Source organism: Dipodomys merriami, unplaced genomic scaffold (assembly GCF_024711535.1).
Source record: "Dipodomys merriami isolate MVZ:Mamm:240054 unplaced genomic scaffold, mDipMer1.0.p SCAF_159, whole genome shotgun sequence".
In the NCBI taxonomy this organism is placed as follows: domain Eukaryota; kingdom Metazoa; phylum Chordata; class Mammalia; order Rodentia; family Heteromyidae; genus Dipodomys; species Dipodomys merriami.
In genome coordinates, this window is record NW_027202926.1 from 1634832 (window position 1) to 1652515 (window position 17684).

General features: G+C 37.3%; 1 long non-coding RNA gene and 1 pseudogene across 1 annotated transcript; both read left to right on the forward strand.

Annotated features, from left to right (window-relative positions):
* The first annotated feature begins 1533 nt into the window (after window positions 1-1533).
* Window positions 1534-10118, forward strand: LOC138827623 (uncharacterized). Its single transcript, XR_011372150.1, has 4 exons — window positions 1534-1853; window positions 3968-4101; window positions 8351-8402; window positions 10079-10118. It is a non-coding gene; the product is annotated as an uncharacterized lncRNA (long non-coding RNA).
* A 5320-nt stretch (window positions 10119-15438) lies between these two features.
* On the forward strand, window positions 15439-15535 carry LOC138827637 (U6 spliceosomal RNA; annotated as a pseudogene).
* Window positions 15536-17684: the final 2149 nt, after the last annotated feature.

Consider the following 17684-nt stretch of genomic DNA (forward strand, 5'->3'; position numbering starts at 1 on the left):
AACATTAATTATATGGAGGCATTATAAATACCCAAGTATTGGTAGGAATGTAGTCTATAATACCGAATAATGTATAGACATCTCTGGCACTCTATAAAGATATATATTTATTAGTGTACTACCATCTGCCTGTCAATCTGTTCTTATTTTGTCAACCGCTGGGGCTCGATTTCAGGTACTCAGAGCTGCCTGTCAGCTCAATTTGCCACAGGATGCCAGGCTGACACTCACCCATTCATGAATTGGGCCTTGTAGGCTGTGAGTTCAGATGCCAGCACTCCCAAAAAATGAATCATGTAGTAAGAAGTTGATGCTGACACGTTTTCCTTTTCTGTGAAAGTCCTGGGTGTCAGGAAGGATGTGCAATACATATGCAAACCTATATCCTATGTAATCAATGTAATCACTGTTCTATGAGTCATATTAGTCAATAAAATGAGAAGTCAATACATGAATAAAACAAAAAATAAAATAAATAACTACACTGAATGCAATATAGAATCAACATATGTATATAAATATAAATCATATATTTAAAATGTACACAAATAGGATGTTTTCTAGTGGTGGGCATCGATTTCAGGCCTAAGGAACAGACTTTGAATTTCTTGAATTCAAGGAGGCAAGCTTCCTCTTTCTACACAGTGCAACAGCAGGGATACCTAGGCCATCAGTTCAAATTCCAGTCCTGGCAGAAAAAAAATAGCATCTCCATGCTATGTGATGCCCAATTCGTAGGTATTTCATTTGGCCTCCATTTAATGAATGTGATTGTTTAAATGCTTCATAAAGTATTAATTAATATCGACCAGTGTCCTATAATGTAATTGTGTATAGTTTTATCCTCAAATCATTCAAGTACTGCCCATTTAATCATGATATACATCACATTCCTTTGGTAGTCATATGAATAGGAATGAGTTTCATAGGATCTCCTGCCATTTGTTGGTGGTAGGACCAGGATTCAAACTGTGTGCTCCAGCTCCTACCACTTCAACCTGAGGATAGGGAACTCACAGGTCTGTCCAAGAACATCAGCAAAACCAATGATTAGTCAGGCATCAGTGGCTCTCAGCAGTCCTCCTTAAAACTTACAAGTTTGTGAAAGGAGGATCATGGTCAAAGTCACCCCAGACAGGAAAGCCCTTGAGACTCCTGTCAAACTAGTGCCAACAAAGCCAGAAGTAAAGCCATGTGGCTCCAGTGGTAGAGAGCTAGCTTTGATCAAAAGCAACTCACAGATTGTGCCCAGATCCTGAGTTCAAGGTCTGGGAACAAACAGACATAGACAACAATCTGTGCAGCCATCCGGCTAAAGCAGGTCACCCTCTTGTCCCCAACTGTCATGGACAGAGTTCCCTGGGGAATGGGCTGCATCATTCTACCTGCATCACAGGATTCCAGCCACACCCCCATTGTTTCATGGTTCTTTCTGACCAATGGGATACAAGAATGGTGGCCACGCCCACATTCCATGCCGACCAGTAGCACCATAATTCCCTCTGTTTGTTGACACCACTTCCAGCAGTTGAGGAAGGTAGAGGTGGCTGAGTGGTGAGCAAGATACTCGAGGCCTAGGAGGAAAGGCCTTCCTCAGGCCCATCATGTGTCTGCCTGAGCCCTGGCCCCCTCACCCCCTTCCCCATGGAGCAGCATTTCAAACCTGGTGCTGTGGGCTCAGACCCATGGTTTTCTCAGGCAATGGTGCAATGGTGGGCCAGGAGCCAGCTTGCGGCCAGGACCTGGTCCTTGCTCCCCTGTCCTCTGCTCAGGGCCTGAGTGTGTGTCAGTCCTCTGCCATTGCTGCTTGCCACACCTGTAGCAGCTGCCAACAGCTTCTGCCAGCAACACATGTGAGTGGCTGCCACACATCCCTGCACCTTGCACCTCATATCCCCTCCTCTCTGACCTGGACCCGCGCCTCCCCTGTGCCCCACAGTCTGGCCCACGCCCTGCCACAAATGTGCCCCAGGGGTGGGGGTGGGTGTTGACCCGAGGATCTCACCCCCATCCCCAGCAGCTAGTATCCCAGGAAACGGGGAGATATATGGTTGAGTGAGGAGTGGGCGCCACAGATCCCCTGGCCTGGAGTAGTGGGAGCCACACTGCCGCACATCTGCACCCTTCCTCTCCCTGGTGAAAACCCGGTGGCTTTAGTCAGAGGTGGGGAGGAGCATGTCTACACCTGCCTTGTGGGGTCTTTTTCTTTTTTTCTGGGGATGGGAGGTGTTGGATGCAGAAGATAGACACCCTTGCTGTGTGAACCCTTGTGTTCTGTGTTCGGTCAACCTTTCACCTGAAGACATAGAGACAGAGAGACAGAGACATAGTCAGAGAGACAGAGAGAGAGAGAGAAAATCTTTTTCCTTGTACAGCCTGACTGTGCTCAGGTGAGTGATCAGTTGGCAAATTGCAGGTGCTGCATGGATGAGTCTTCTGTCACCGGTCTGAATGTGTGTGTGTGTGTGTGTGTGTGTGTGTGTGTGTGTGTGTGTGTGTGTGTGTGTGTGTGTGTGTGTGTGTAGAATTGGGTTGTAACCAGGAGGAAGAATGTTTTGGTAAATTCTACTGCTATTGTTGAGGCATGTATGGGCTTCACAGCTGAGGTCTGGGGGCCTGGAAAGGTGAGAGGCTTGAAGGGGACACAGCACTGTTAAATTACAAGAACAAGGGTTCTGTGTGCAATGGAGCTGGGTACTCCCTTGAGCCTGATTGGTGGCAGTGGGAGATTTAGAGGACATGGGAGTGTGGCCTGCAGGGGATGGCTTCCCAGGGGGACAGAGAGCATGACCAACACTTAGTAAGGATATGAGTTCTGCTAGTATGGAGTGCAACAGCATAGGTCAGACTCTGGGTCTTCTCATCATGACGTCTGATGGGCGAGGCCAACCCTATCTTAAATCTTGAGCTGTGATCTTCAGATCTCAGCCTCCTGAGTATGTAGGATTATAGGCATGAGCCTCTGGCACTGGGACTCTGGTTCTTTTGGTATATTAGGGTTAGACCTAAAGACCTAAGGCTTGCCAGTCAGGTCTTCTACAATGCGAGTCAAGCATTTCTGTCTTGGGCATTTCTGAGATGGAGAATTAATATATGCTCAGGCTGGGCTGGATCATGGTCCTCCTATCTGTGACAGGCATGATCCACCAGGCCTGGTCTTCTGTAGTTGGGATGGTAGACATGTAGCACCACGCTCAGTCATTAGTTTAGATGGATTGTCCCAAACTCAGTCCATGGCAGCTGATTCTTGACCAGAGGTGAAGCTCTGGGTTGGGCCTCAACCATTGGACTTCAATCTCCTAATGGTACAGTTGAGGAAACAAGGGATTAATACAGAGGGATCTCTGGAGCAGGGACAGGCACAGAGGGAGGGGCCATCTGATCCTGTTCTTGGCAATTCTGTGACTATATGATAGGAAGATTCCCAGAAAGATCTCAGATAGTGTGTGTTATTAATGGTGAAACAGGTATAGGATTATGAAACAAAACATGGCTCTTTTTCTTTATTATCCTATCCCTATGAGTAACGGGATCCTTCATTTTGTTCACTTTTGAAGCTGGGGAAACTGAGGCACAGAGAAGCCAGGTGACCTACTAATGACTCCTAGCTGACAGGAAGCTCTGTCTGACTTCTCTGCCATGCTCCTTAGGACAATGGGTGCAATTCAATCCACTTCTTGTGGTGGGAAGTCCACTTCTTTTCAGTCATGGGGCTTGAACTTTGGGCCTGGGGCAGCTCCCCCAGCTCCTCAGCTCAAAGCTAGCACTCTACCACTTGCGTCACAGCACCACTTCCAGTTTTCTGGTGGTTTTTGGAGATAAGAGTTTCACAGGTGTTCCTGCCGGGCTGGCTATAAACCACGATCTTCATATCTCAGCCTCCATTATACTTAGGATTATAGGCCTGAGCCACCGGCACCTGGCTTAAGTGTAATTCTGACCTTCTTTCTTTCTCTTTCTCTCTCAGGAACTGATTCAATGGGTGCTGGAGGAGGTGGCCCAGCATCTCCATATGGTTGAAACCAAGGTGGCCCTCTCATTCTGGAGGTAGACTGTGGGTCAGGCTCTGTCTTGCTCACTATGTTGTACCAGCTCCATGAGGTAATTCCCTCTGTGCCCTGACTACACTGTGACAGTAATCCATTATCCAACTAGCCTTACTGGACTCAGTACTGTGTTCAATGCTCTTTTCTAGCAAAAATTTCTGGTTAAAATTATGATACATAGTTACAGAATGAAAATGTAATGCCATCTTAAGAAAGTCATTTAGGGTTCTGGGAATGTGGCTTCATGGTTTGGTGATTGCCTAGCATGCATGAAACCCTGGGTTCAATTCCTCAGTACCACATAAATTGCAAAGGAAACACTGGAAGTGGTCCTGTGCCTCAAATGGTGGATGGTTAGCCTTGAGGAAAAAAAATAAAGCTGAGGAAAATTCCCAAGCACGAGTTATAGCTCCAGGACTGCCAAAACAACAAAAGTAGCAACAACAACAACAGTCTAAGTGAGATTTGGAAACTCTTTTTGCAAGTCTTCGCACCAAAAGGGCAGAGGCTAATTAACAGTTGTGACAGAAGAGAAGGAATAACTCCAGATGGAAAGAAAAAATGATCGTAACTAAGGTATAGCAGAAACCGTTCTAGGAAACCATTTTTGGATATTGAAGAACTAGTTATCAAATAGGCTTATTCCTCATTGCCTTTAGCATTCCAAATCTCCTAGGCTAGTTCTTAATCTCTGTGTGATAAATGTATCTCCTTCTATGCTGTTCTTTCCCACCTGATATCCTTTGCTTTCTAAAAATCTGTCTTTCTATATTTCTCTGTGAACAGTTTCTGATACTAAATACACCTACAAAGATGGAAGAGGATGCTAATGTAAGAGTCCCATAGCTCATGGGTCATTAATGTAACAAAATGGGAAAGGAGGACATATTTTTTGCTAACTCAATCATTCTGGCAAGCTTCAATGTCACATCATTTGGTTCAGATTTCCATTCTTTGTCTACATAGTGACATTAAGTGCACAGAAATGGGGCTGGGAAGGTGGCTCAGTGGTAGAGCGCTTGCCTTGCATGCTCAAGGCCCTGGGTTCGATTCCTCAGCACCACATAAGCAAAAAGAAAAAAAAAGCCGGAAGTGGCGCTGTGGCTCAAGTGGTAGGGCACAAGCCTTGAGCTGAAGAGCTGAGGGACAGCGCTCAGGCCCAGAGTTCGGGCCCCACGACCGGACCCAAAAAAAAAAAAAAAAAAAAAAAGTGCACAGAAATGCAAATATGAGCCGGGTGTTGGTGGCTCATGTCTGTAATCCTAGCTACTCAGGAGGTTGAGACCAGAGGATTGTGGTTCAAAGCCAGCCTGGTCAGGAAAGTCCATGAAACACTTACCTTCAATTAACTCCAGATACTCGGAAGTGGTGCTGTAGCTAAAGTGGTAGAGTGCTCAATTTGTGCTGAAGAGCTGAGAGACAATGCCAAGGATCAATATTCAATAATCACAACCAACAAAAAATTACAAATATGGCTTTAATTTTCCCTCAAAGGAATGATGAAGTCAATAGTAATCTTCCCAAATGATTGAGTAGTTCACCTACTTTTGCTGAGTTATTTGTTATGGCTTCTTTGCTAAACATATTCTCTTTTTTAAAAATTGTCAAATAGTAACTTTATAATAAACTTCATCTAATATTTCTTGGTTCAAAAGAGAAGTACATACAGTTGATGTCACTTAGCTTTCTTATTGTCTTAGTTCAAAGCCAACCCAGGAAAGAGAGTCTGTCAACCCGTATCTGTAATTAAACACCAAAAATCCCGAAGTGGAGGTTTGGCTCAAGCAGCGGAGTACTAGCTTTGGGCCAGGTGGGAAAGAAAGACAACTGTTCAGGGACAGTGGCCAGTCTCTAAGTTCAAGCCCCAGAACCAGCACAAACTAAATAAACAAGGAAACAAAACAAACCCTGGGTATTTCTTTGGGACTCTCCTTAAAATAGTGGTGGTCTGAAAATAGGCTGCTTTTGCTTATCATACTCACTGGATCCTGCTTTTTTGGAATCCTTATTGCTATGGAAAACTCAGGACTTGACTAAAGGAATTGATAACTGATTCCTGCAACAAGAGAATCATCTCAGGAGTGAAACATCCATCCATAAGACAATTTAAAGCCTCCATATCTTTGCTTCTTTGCAGTAGAACATTTTTAAAATAAAGTGACTTCCTTTTGTTCTATACTGGCCTTCAAATGACACATTGTTTCCTTTTGTAATACTCTCAACCAGAAGTTCACAGACAAGTTTTATATGAGTAAAGGACACACTCACAAAAGTCAGGGACAGAATTTCCTTCCAGCCTAGGATCCTTTTCTTATACAGTAAAAAAGAAAGCAATAGTTAACTTGAACTTTGTCATTTCTCTATGTTCAATTCCTCTCCTGGGATCAGTTTCCACATCCAGTAACAGTTACTTCCACTTACTTCCAGTAACAATCTATGGTGCTGCTCCGGAAAAAAAATGAATGTTTTCTTGCTTCATTGAAATAGCACAAAGATACTTTTGGCCATGAGGTAACACGTGTTTCAGAGACAACTTAGTAAAGAGAAATGAAATTTAAATTGCTTATAAATACATTATCCATGAGAACATTTTGTTCAAACTTCCTATGTGCTCTGTAAATTAAGGTGAATTTTAAATGGGAAGAAGGTTCTCAGATCATTTTTGTGAGTCTATGTGCTGCGCATGAATTTCCCAAGTGTACATGAGTTAAGAGTAAGACAAACAATAGCAATTATAAGAGAAAAAGAAGTTCTGTGTTTATGTATAAGTGTTCAATAAAATATAGAAGACTCAACAAATAAGAAAACATTGAAAAAATAAAGCCAAATCCAATATGTAGATTTATGAGAGTGATATAGAGAAAGCATTACTCCTAAGTGGAACATGAAGCATGAGGCCACTGCCTTTCTAAATCACGCTTGCTAATCACGTAAATGTGCAAAAAGGAGAATGGAAGAATGATTCTGTTTCCAATGCAAGTCAGATATAGGAGAGTCTACACGTAACTGGAAAAAAAGAATCCATCTTGAGAGAACAGGAATTATACCAGCAATGAACCTGGTGGCTAAGATCACATTCCTTATTCTTTCCTTTTCTTATATTCTTTTTGTTGTTGTTTTTGTTGTTTGTGGCACTTGAAATATAGGACAGGTTGCTGTCCCTCTGAAACGCAGCTCAAGGCTAGGGCTCTTGCACTTGAGCCACAGTTCCACTTCCAATTTTCTAGTAATTATTGGAGAAAAGAGTCTCCAGGACTTTCCTACCCGTGCTGACTTTAAACCCCAATCCTCAGATTTCACAACAACTTGGTTTATGATCACATTTCTAACAGTGTACACTCAGGATATGTAATGTATATGTTCATCTATCTTTATATGAATTCTTGAGTTAAAAATCTGGGCTACAGGTTAGACTTTACATTCGCAAAAGTGTTTGAAGTTTAAAAGTTGATACTCCTGGAAAAATAAAACCTAAGAATGTAAAGGAGTCTGGGAAGTTCAATTTGCATCCAGCTTGGACAGTATAGGCTTTGAGACACTACCTATAATTAATCAGCCAAAAGCTGGAATACCAGTCACGAGCAACATTGCTGAATAACAGCTTTAGGTTTTTGCATACATACATACGAACATACACATACACACAGAGGCACTTATAGGTGCACACAAAAAGACACAAATGAAACAACTCTCAGAATATGTAGAAAAGTTAGAAAACAATAGAAAATAAGTCCTGAGTAAGATTAGAATCAAATGATAATTTTAAATATTAGAAAGCCTTCAAGTGAACATTCCCCCAGAAGTTGAGAATATTACATAGGTAGGGACCAGAGATAGTAAGAAAGTCAAGTAATCATTATTATTATAGGATCCATGGTGGAATGAATCAGGGAACCCTGCAGGTGCATCTGAAAATGTTCATATCCTGTGTCAAATGTTAAAACATCTTTGAAAATAGTACATAAACAGTCTGAGCATTCAGTCTAGTGGATAAGATCATAGGAGAAGTTCAGAATTTCTAGTCTGTTTCTAGATTAAATAAACAAACTATGGCAGGGCAAAGTGCTACAAGCTTGGAATTCTAGCACTCAAACAGGAGATTAGAGAGTGGAATTACATAACGATACCTTCCCTGGACCAGGTAGAATAATTTTGACTCAGTAAAACAAACCAAACAACAAAAAAGGAATACACAGTTGGAAGTTTCGGCTAATTTTGTCATTATGTTTTGAGAAGTCAAGTTTCCTATTGAATGCAACTCATATATATCCTCACTTGTGTTTTAAATGCTCTCATCATTACAGAACATTCCTAGATGAAAAATAGCTCATGATTCCCATCCAAAAATTTGCAAAAGTAAGTCAGCCTCATTCTGTTGGATTCCAAATTAATGTTGAAGGATTACAAAAGCTTAAATCTGGAGAAATAGCAAAGTTCGTCTAATGTAGGACTTTGTAGACCTTGTTAAATTAGAATTTAGATTTAAAATATATTTTTTGGTTTTATTTGTAATTTCATATTCTATAGTATACTACAAAATTATTTTTAAGTAGAGGGATTAATTGTTAAATTCACAAATGATTCTGGCATTCTATTTGTCTAGATATTCTTTCAAGAGAGTTATAATTAGAACATAGTTAATAGACAATTCCCACAGTTCATGTATACTATGTTAATGTGAATAATCTAGACAGAGTTGCCAAAAAATGGATGACATTAATTTATACATTTAGAAAAAACAATTTTTTAAGGGTTTGGTTTAATATGGTATGAAGAGAGTAATTGTGTGACATCTTCTTTCTTCTACCTATATGTAAAACAGGAAGTCATTTCCTTATTTACGTGCCTCTGTATACATGGAGAAAAATGCTAGGTTTGGGGTTTCTTTTCAATTTTGTTTTTGTTTTATTGGTTCATCCTAGAGCTTGAACTCTTGGCCTGTACAGTGTCTCTGAGCCTGTTGATGCTCAAGTCTCGTGCCCTACCACTTCAACCTCAGTGCCACTTGAGTCTGGCTTTTGTGGAGAATTTTTTTGGAGATAAGATTCTAAGAAACCTTCCTGCCTGGGTGGGCTTTGAACCATAATTTTTTTATCTTAGCATCCTGAATATCTATGATAGTTAAAAAAGTATAAATATAAATAATATTTGCAAGTGTTCTGATCTCAAGAATACCAGTGGAGGAAAAATGATGCAGATCAATGTATTGTGGTGTTCTTTTCAGAACAAGGAGGGCGTCACATTAGCAGAGGTGTAGTATTTTTTCAAAATAGAGATAAGGTATTCATGATGTGAATTAAGGAATTTTAAGGTGCCCCTTAAAAGTTGGAAACTGTTGGGCTAGGATGATTTTATGGCATAAATCTTGGGATTGATAGTCATAAAAATAATAGCTTACACTGTTAAACAATAGCTTACTCTTGAAGAAATAATTATTACACATGCTTCATAGTTTTATCCTCTACCACAATGTGGTTATTTTTCTGTTGACTTCTCAGTCTGTAACACCCCATTGGAAACTACATTTATTGCACAATTATATAACATGCAAACAGGTACTGTTTAGAATCTCTCAGGAATGTTGAGAATTTAAAAATGAGTAGTTATTAGTCATAGGAATTTTGAAGAACACATATATTCTGTCCTCTTAACAACTTACTTTTAAAAGTTATGGGTTTCCATAGCATTTTAAACAGTTTTCTGTTTTATAATGAGAAAGTACTAAATTTATTCTTTTTTGAAAAATTTGGCAAGTATATTGTGAAAATATTGTCTAGTTGGATAACATTCAAGTTGATGACCCTCTGATAAATAAGGGGTAATTAATACAAATTAGATGCCAAATAGTATTGATTTTTAAAATATTACTACATAAAGAATATTATTTCCTGTGCCAATACAGTGAAATTATATTTTACGCAGCTTATTTTTCAATTTTATTATCAAACTGATGTACAGTGGGGTTACAGTAATTGTAAGGTATTAAATCATAACTTTTCAAATTTGTTAACCTTTTCTCATTTTTTTCACAGTTTTCCTTCACCCCTTCATCCCTCACAAGTTGTAATGTACATTTCCAATATATTGTCTTGTGAGTATTGCTATTGCATTGGTTTGCCTTTTGTCCATTGGCTCACCATTATGCTTTTCCTCTTCCCTTCGCTAATTAAGGTAAATGTATATACAATACAAAATGATATATCAGAAGGATAAACCACAGGGGGAAACCCCAAAGAAAACAGAAATCACATAGTTCATCAAAAACAACAACCACAAATGAAAAAATCTGGTTCCATATCTTGGAATTAATTGTGCTTAGCATCAGCTAATATGGTTATATATACGGATAACAAAGCCACTGGAATATAATAGCTGCCTGGATACTATATCATGAAAATAGCATGTTAACTTTTTGATGGTAATGGTGGAATTAGGATTGGTGAATTAGCGGTTCTGATAAAGGATTTTCAAGAGTTTTAAAGTTATGACAGGTAAATTTTAATTGTTCAAAATTTTAACAACTTAGCCTATTACGAAAATTTAAATTGCCTGGAAGAATCGTCTTTCATGCAAAGAAATCCAAGGAGATTTAGTAGAGTAGAGAGGGAGCAATGTGTATTAAGATGGCTCTTTTTCACACTAAACAAACAAACATGTAAATCCTGTAGGGTTCCTTGGAATTGTCCTTAACCAGGAAATATATTTTCACTGTTTGAAACAAGGTTGTATTGGAATTTAAATTCAAAGTTCTTAAAAAAAAATAAGGCATCAAAATTTGTGAATTTACCTTTAATTACCAAAGAGTAATTATCTGAAAAAGATAATTTGAGTCAAAATATTTAGGGACAAAGTGCTCTTCACAATGAAAGAAGGTGTTGGGATTACACATTTTTGTTTGTAACACTTTCCACAAAATCTTTTGATGTGAAGCAGTGAAACACAGAAAAAAATCTGATTGGATACTTCAAACCAATGATTTCACATTTCTAAGTGGCTTACAAAAGTAATATCCTTATTAATATGAGATAGTGAAGACTTCTGTTATTACATATGCCAAAAAGTTCAGACAAGAATTGAGCAAATGGAAAAGTTAATAAAAAAAGTTTTCTTAGAAGACTTAGCTAAGTATATTGTATTCAGCAGTGAAGAAGAGGCCAAAACTTTTTGATATAAATTGTGTTAGTATTTTTACTCCCTAAAGTGAGTTTACAGAGCCTATTTGGCTCACTACAATGCAGAACTGATTGAATGAAGACATGAAAATAAATTCCACATCCAAATGAGGCAACTTAAAGAGTTTTAAAAGAGAAATAATGAAGATTTCACAGTGGTGGAGCCCATATAGTCCTTCAGCTTCACTAGACATGAAGCCAAGAAGCTGTGATTAATTGGAACTCCGGCAAGAGCTAAGAGGAGGACATAGAAGTAGGAAATAGAAACATTGTCCTTTTGTAACAGACACTGTCTTCCAAGGTATGGGTCATTTAATTCTATTCTCCTCCATCCATCTTGGTGAACAAATGCAAGACCAAGAGAAAAATAATCTATTGAAATAATTTTGCCTAGAATAACTTCACTGTTCCTAATATGGTATCTAAGGAGAATCTTAAGAGAGAAGATAAAAGTGCAGTATTTTTTGTTTCCTATCATCATCTTGTTAGGAAAATATATCTTTGAGCTTAGACAATTCTGATTGAACCAACAAGTGATGGAGTACTTATTTTTGTGGGCATTTTAGACACAAGAAATCTTTTAAGGTAAAAGAAAAAAATAGCCAAATATTTGTGATCACAGCTTCTAGGGCTGTATTCTGGAGACAAAGTTTTACATTAGATTTCTCCTCATTAACATTAATGTTGTTTCATGGCAACCAAATGCAAGAGGGATATTTAATGGACTCACTTGGCCAATTAAACAGCATGAAAGAAGAAAATGGCAAATAATATTTAATGAATTACTTTGCCAGAAGAAAGAAGGAAAAATATAATTCAAAATCAATTGACTTAAAAGTATGAAGAAAGAGTAGTGAAGAGAGATTAGAGAAAATATAGAGTATTGTTTTCTCTCCAGTGGAGTAATGGGTTCATGATCTTGTTTCTTCCACTCTAACCTCACAAGCTACCAAGTGTGTCTCAGGACTGGATTATCCAGTTCAGACAGAAAACTCGTAGAAGAAAGATACTATTTGCAGCAGATTTAGGTGATTTATAACCTTAGACATTCTATTTAATTCTGTTCAAAATTCTCCCCTATGCCAAACTTCCCTCTTTGAACAGTTTTGTTTGCTTTTCCCAAGACTGCCCTTCATTAATTGATTAAAATTTTGAGAGGTCATATTCATACTCTCTGGAGATTGCTGTTTGGTTGTGATTTTTCTGTTTTTTTGTTTCTTATGTTTTTTAACTGAATTTTAAAAGGTTGTGCAATTGTTTTACAATTAAATATGTGCATCTAATTGTCCAATGCTCCTAGATCTGAGTCACTCCTTCCATCATTCTCAACCAACCCTTTCTCCAAGATTTATTTCCAATTTACCACTTCCTTTATCATATGTTTACATTGAATATTCTAGCTGTACTTGCCCCTTGTTCATTTTTCATTCACTCTATGTCTTTACTATAATTCCTCTCTGGTTTCAAATTCCTGATAGTTATTGTGTTAAACTGTCTATTAATACTTTGAATGGTTTATATGCATTCTATGGACTTTCAATCCTGCATATTCTTGAACTGATGTCAGCTTATATTTCCATAATTGATTCATCTGCAGCAACAATTTGCTGGAGACTGGAGAGGTGAAGCACCTAAACAAGATTTTATTCTCATCCATTTGGAAGATTAATCTTTAGTCAAAAAGAAAGTTTAAAAAATGGCTTAGAATGTATTCCTAACTACGAATTTTTATAAATGACTTTGTACAATGGTGTGATTCTTTTATTTTACATGGAATAATATTTTCTACTGCCTCTAAGTTTTGGAAAAAGAAGAAAATTAAAATTTATTCCAAAAGAGGAATATGATAAAAATAGAAGACAGATATTATGTTTGTCATATCTCTGATGAATACCCATATTCAAGACTTAAAGTCATATTTCTTACTATGTTAGACAGAGGGAAAACATAAAATAACATATGATAAGGCAACTATTTGTGACTTTTTAAAGTGTACCTTATTAAATGATGAAATTTATTAGCTCAGGTTTGGGTTTGAAATTTAGGAGGCTAACCTATTTAACACATTTCTGGAAGGCCCTTACTGAAAAACACAAATTGTGGGTGGTACTATTTCTACAATTTAATGAATGGTTGAACGTGTTTGGCATTAGTGCTGTGTAAAAAATTCAACTCTATTGTAACTTGCTCCCTACACTTAAAAAACTTGTAATGTCACTAAGTATCATCAACTTGTAAACCGTCATTTTGACGAATGTGATTTTAAAAAGTTTATTTGAAAAGGAATACACTTTCAGAAGATTAAATGTAGATTATCATTGGTTTGAGAGTGACATTTTTATACCACAGAACCATGTTGTACTGAAGTCCCAGTGTTTTGAAGCACTCCTTAATGCTTCAAATATTTTTCTGAATTACATTTGACCTCTAAGTCAAGTTTTTTGGGCTTTGGTAGACCAATTATGGATCTATCCTTCAAGGAACTATTTTTTGGGCCACGTATGTTGGAATAAAATCTTTCATTAATCATAGGGGAGGGGTATTAAAAATAATCTTATGACACATTGTGAACTTGTTCACTCATATGGGCTGGTCATCTATAAGTTGAATGTTTTAATTACAGTACTTTTTCTTAAATTTTCTTATTTCATTCTTCAAGTTGCCTTGCATTCCACAATTGCTTACTGCTAATTCCAGCATTTCAAGGAATTGGGGCCCTGAAATATAGGAAATGAGAAATTGAGATTGGTCTTCAATTACTATGTGCTGACATGGCGCATGGGCCTTGGTGAGAAGTCTTGCCCCTGTTATCTGATGATGCAGGTAACTGGGACCTGGGATCCTAGGACCCATGGGGACTGCAGAAGAATAATGTTTTTTTAGACATCTTAGCAAAATTTAGGTATAATCAATAGGAATGCTCCCGAAATATGGAGAAAAACAGTTTGGGACAAGAGAGTTAAAACAATAAACAGAGCAGCAGAGTAAAATGCATTATAGATTAGAGGAAAACATTGATTTTTTACCATGTGGATTCAGAAGACCAAGAACAGTTAGGATATATCACAAGTTAATACTAAAGACATTGCATTGATACTTTTTATATTCTAATATATATTTTAAACCTAATTATTTATATTCCAATTCTATTTATTGGAATAAATAAATATCAATTTATTTGTCCAATTATCAACTAATTCTAGTAAGTTTTACTTTGTGAAATATAAAATCAGCACATATAAATATAAAATATATAACTATATATAATATAATTAAAAGGCACAGGTTTGCATTGTTCTGTTGTAGTTACTGTATCAAAGGCAACTCTGTTTTAAAGTATTATTCCATTATCTCTACCTTAGTGTTTGATAGAGTTAGACCTAAAGCTTTACCATTTGTAGATTTACAGCATGGAGGCAAGAGGAAACACTGTGATTAAAACAGTATCAATTTAATGCCTAATAACGAGGAGAAACATATGAACTTCTCCTGCAACTATGAAAATATTTGGTGATAAAAAGGCAGTAGTTTAAGTTCCTGCCTGGTTGGATGGTAGACAGGCCAGGACATTAAGTAATCATGCATATGAACAATTTTTTTACCTTCTTGGCTTTAGCTACTTTTGAAATGGAATGTATAATAAACAATTATATTTTGATAAAATACCTTCTAGTCTGAACAGTTCTGTTTGAACTGTTCATCTCTCTATGATCCCTTGTAACCAAGATTAGTTTTGCTCTAGTAAGACAATCTATGCTGTCAGGGTAAGATATTCTGGTGGGTCTGTTCCCACATGGAAGAAGGGTAAAGGCTCAGGTAGACATTTGTGACAGTAACACCTCATTTGGGAAAATATCAGCTGAAGAAGTTTAGAAGTACCTCTTAAGCAACGCTTACTTTGAATCCATTAGGTCCACATAGCTAACACAGTTGGATAAATAAGTTCTTGAAAAAGCCATCACCTTGGACCTATCTATAAATAATTGAGAGTACGATCAAATTCCAAATAAAAAGACTTAAGATAGTCATTGACAAAAAATTTGCAAATGTGAGCAATTGACTGATCAATATAATTTTTTCTGCTATTCACAGAATTTTAGGGAAATAAGATCGATAGCATTGTTCGGAACAATACAGTTTCTTTGTTACAAGTAGGCACCCATAGATATAGGCTTGTATAAAGATTGCATCATTAACTACTTAAATTTAGAGGATACTACATGCTTCAGCAGCACGAATACTCAAATTACAATGCAGAGATTAACATGGCACTTGCACAAGGATAATATGAAAATTTGAGAAGTATTCCATATGTTTCATTCTTCAGATGCAAGAAATGAAAAACAGTTATTAAAAAGTTGATTACAAAATTTCAACTGTAACAATACACGTAATTCATATAATTAAATTTAGTTTGACATCAGTGTATTAAATATTCACCTCAGAAAGGCGTTTACATAGCATAAACTTTAAAAAACTTTTCAAATTAGACAACATTGTCATTTTATCGCAAAGAAAAATAATATTAAGACCTAGAAAAAAAGGAATCAAACTGTTTCTATATGGAATGCAATCAGAAAGGACACATTAATGAACCTAAATATTATAAAATAATGTAGAATTCAAAGTATATCTAGGAGAAAATAAAGTAAATTATGAACATTATGCAAACATAGAATATAGTATATTTTAAAATATACTTTTTCAGACAAGCACCAGAAATATTTTAGTTTCTGTACTACTCATTTCAACAGGTAAGTTAAAATTGTTTCTGATTAAAAAATCACAAACTCTGAAGAAATCATTATACATGTATACAAAAACTATTGAATACATTTTGACATCCAATGCAGGCAATTCACTTGGAAGAATTCTGCGGAATCCATGAATTTTTACAGTAAAATATTGGTGTTGCCGGGCACATGTGGCTTATGCCTATAATGCTAGCTACACAAGAGGCTGAGATCTGAGGATCATGGTTCCAAGGCAGCCTGGGAAGGAAAGTCTGTGGTACTCTTATCTCCAATAAACCACTAGAAAACTGGAAGTGGAGCTGAGGCTCAAGTAGTAGAGCGCTCACCTTGAGCTGAAGAGCACTGAGATAGCTCCCAGGCCCAGAGTTCAAGCCCCATGACAGACCAAAATAAAATATATTGCTCTTATTTGGATTGTGAAAATATTTTGTAGGGACACAAAAGATCGACTTGCATTTTTGAAATTTAAGAAACTTAACCCGACCATTAGGACCTAGGTGAACAATTTGTACAGCCTTCCACAACTTCATAGAAGTAGTGATACATACTTATCCTTTTGGCAATATCAAATGCAATTTTTTCTATGTTGTTCTCCAGGCCTGGTTTTATATAATGGTTCAACAGATGGAGATCCAGCGTATCTTTGCTAGCTCAATTCTCAGCAGCAAGATGTAAGGGGGACAAGAGGCCTTTAGTTGGGCATTGGTATTTGCATCATGATGAAGTAATAAAGAAGTCACTCCGGTATTATTCCACGTATATGCACTGTGCAGGGGTGTCCAGTCATCTACATTATTGCATGTACCGCTTGAGACACCAACTCACTGAAAATGTCTAATTGTCCACTGTATGCTTCTCGATGAAGAGGGGTATACTCATCGTCATCCCTACTATTCACATGAGTGGCCTTTTGGGAAAGAAGTCTCCGCACTGTAGTAAGCCGAATATTTTTGGCAGCCCAATGAAGAAATTTGCTTGGATCCTTCTCCATTTTTTTCTTGCAATTGATATCATTCCTTATTTTTTCATCTTGTTCTTCATATTCCTAAGAATTGCCTAACCAGAAACTTTGAGTGCCAGTGGGAATGTGGTGTCCATGTATTTTCCTAATAGTTCACATTGGTTGAACTGGTCAGAAATATCCAATGATTTTTCTGCAACTGTTTATTCACCATGATTTATTTTCTCTTTTTCCAATTTTACTATTCGAAATTATTCTAACTGGAGAGTAGGGAATTGATGGAGAGCAGAGGAAAGATGTTCCTCCGTATTCAAATGTACACACTGACAATGAGGACCAGTGATATCTTCATGTGCAGCTTATTCTAGGAATGAGAAATTAGGAAATAACGCCTTCTATATAAATGACTTGGGAAATGGCAGAGCAAAAACTGAAATGATGCAACCAAAAATATGAAAGCAAAGTAAATCAGGATAATTATGGAGCAATCATATTATCTATGAGAACCAAGAAAGGGAGAGAGAGAGACAGATGATGTGCAATGACCTAGCTAGCCACAAAATCCATGCCTCTGATGAATTTATAGAGCAAACAGAATTTTATTTTTTAAAAAAGTGGGAATAGAATTTATGTATTTACTTGAAATTAGTAAATACATTTATAGTAGCCTACGTAAAGAGACATAACTTTGACCAAATTACAGACAATAAACTAATTCCTTGATAATTATAGCAACAGATATGACTGAAAT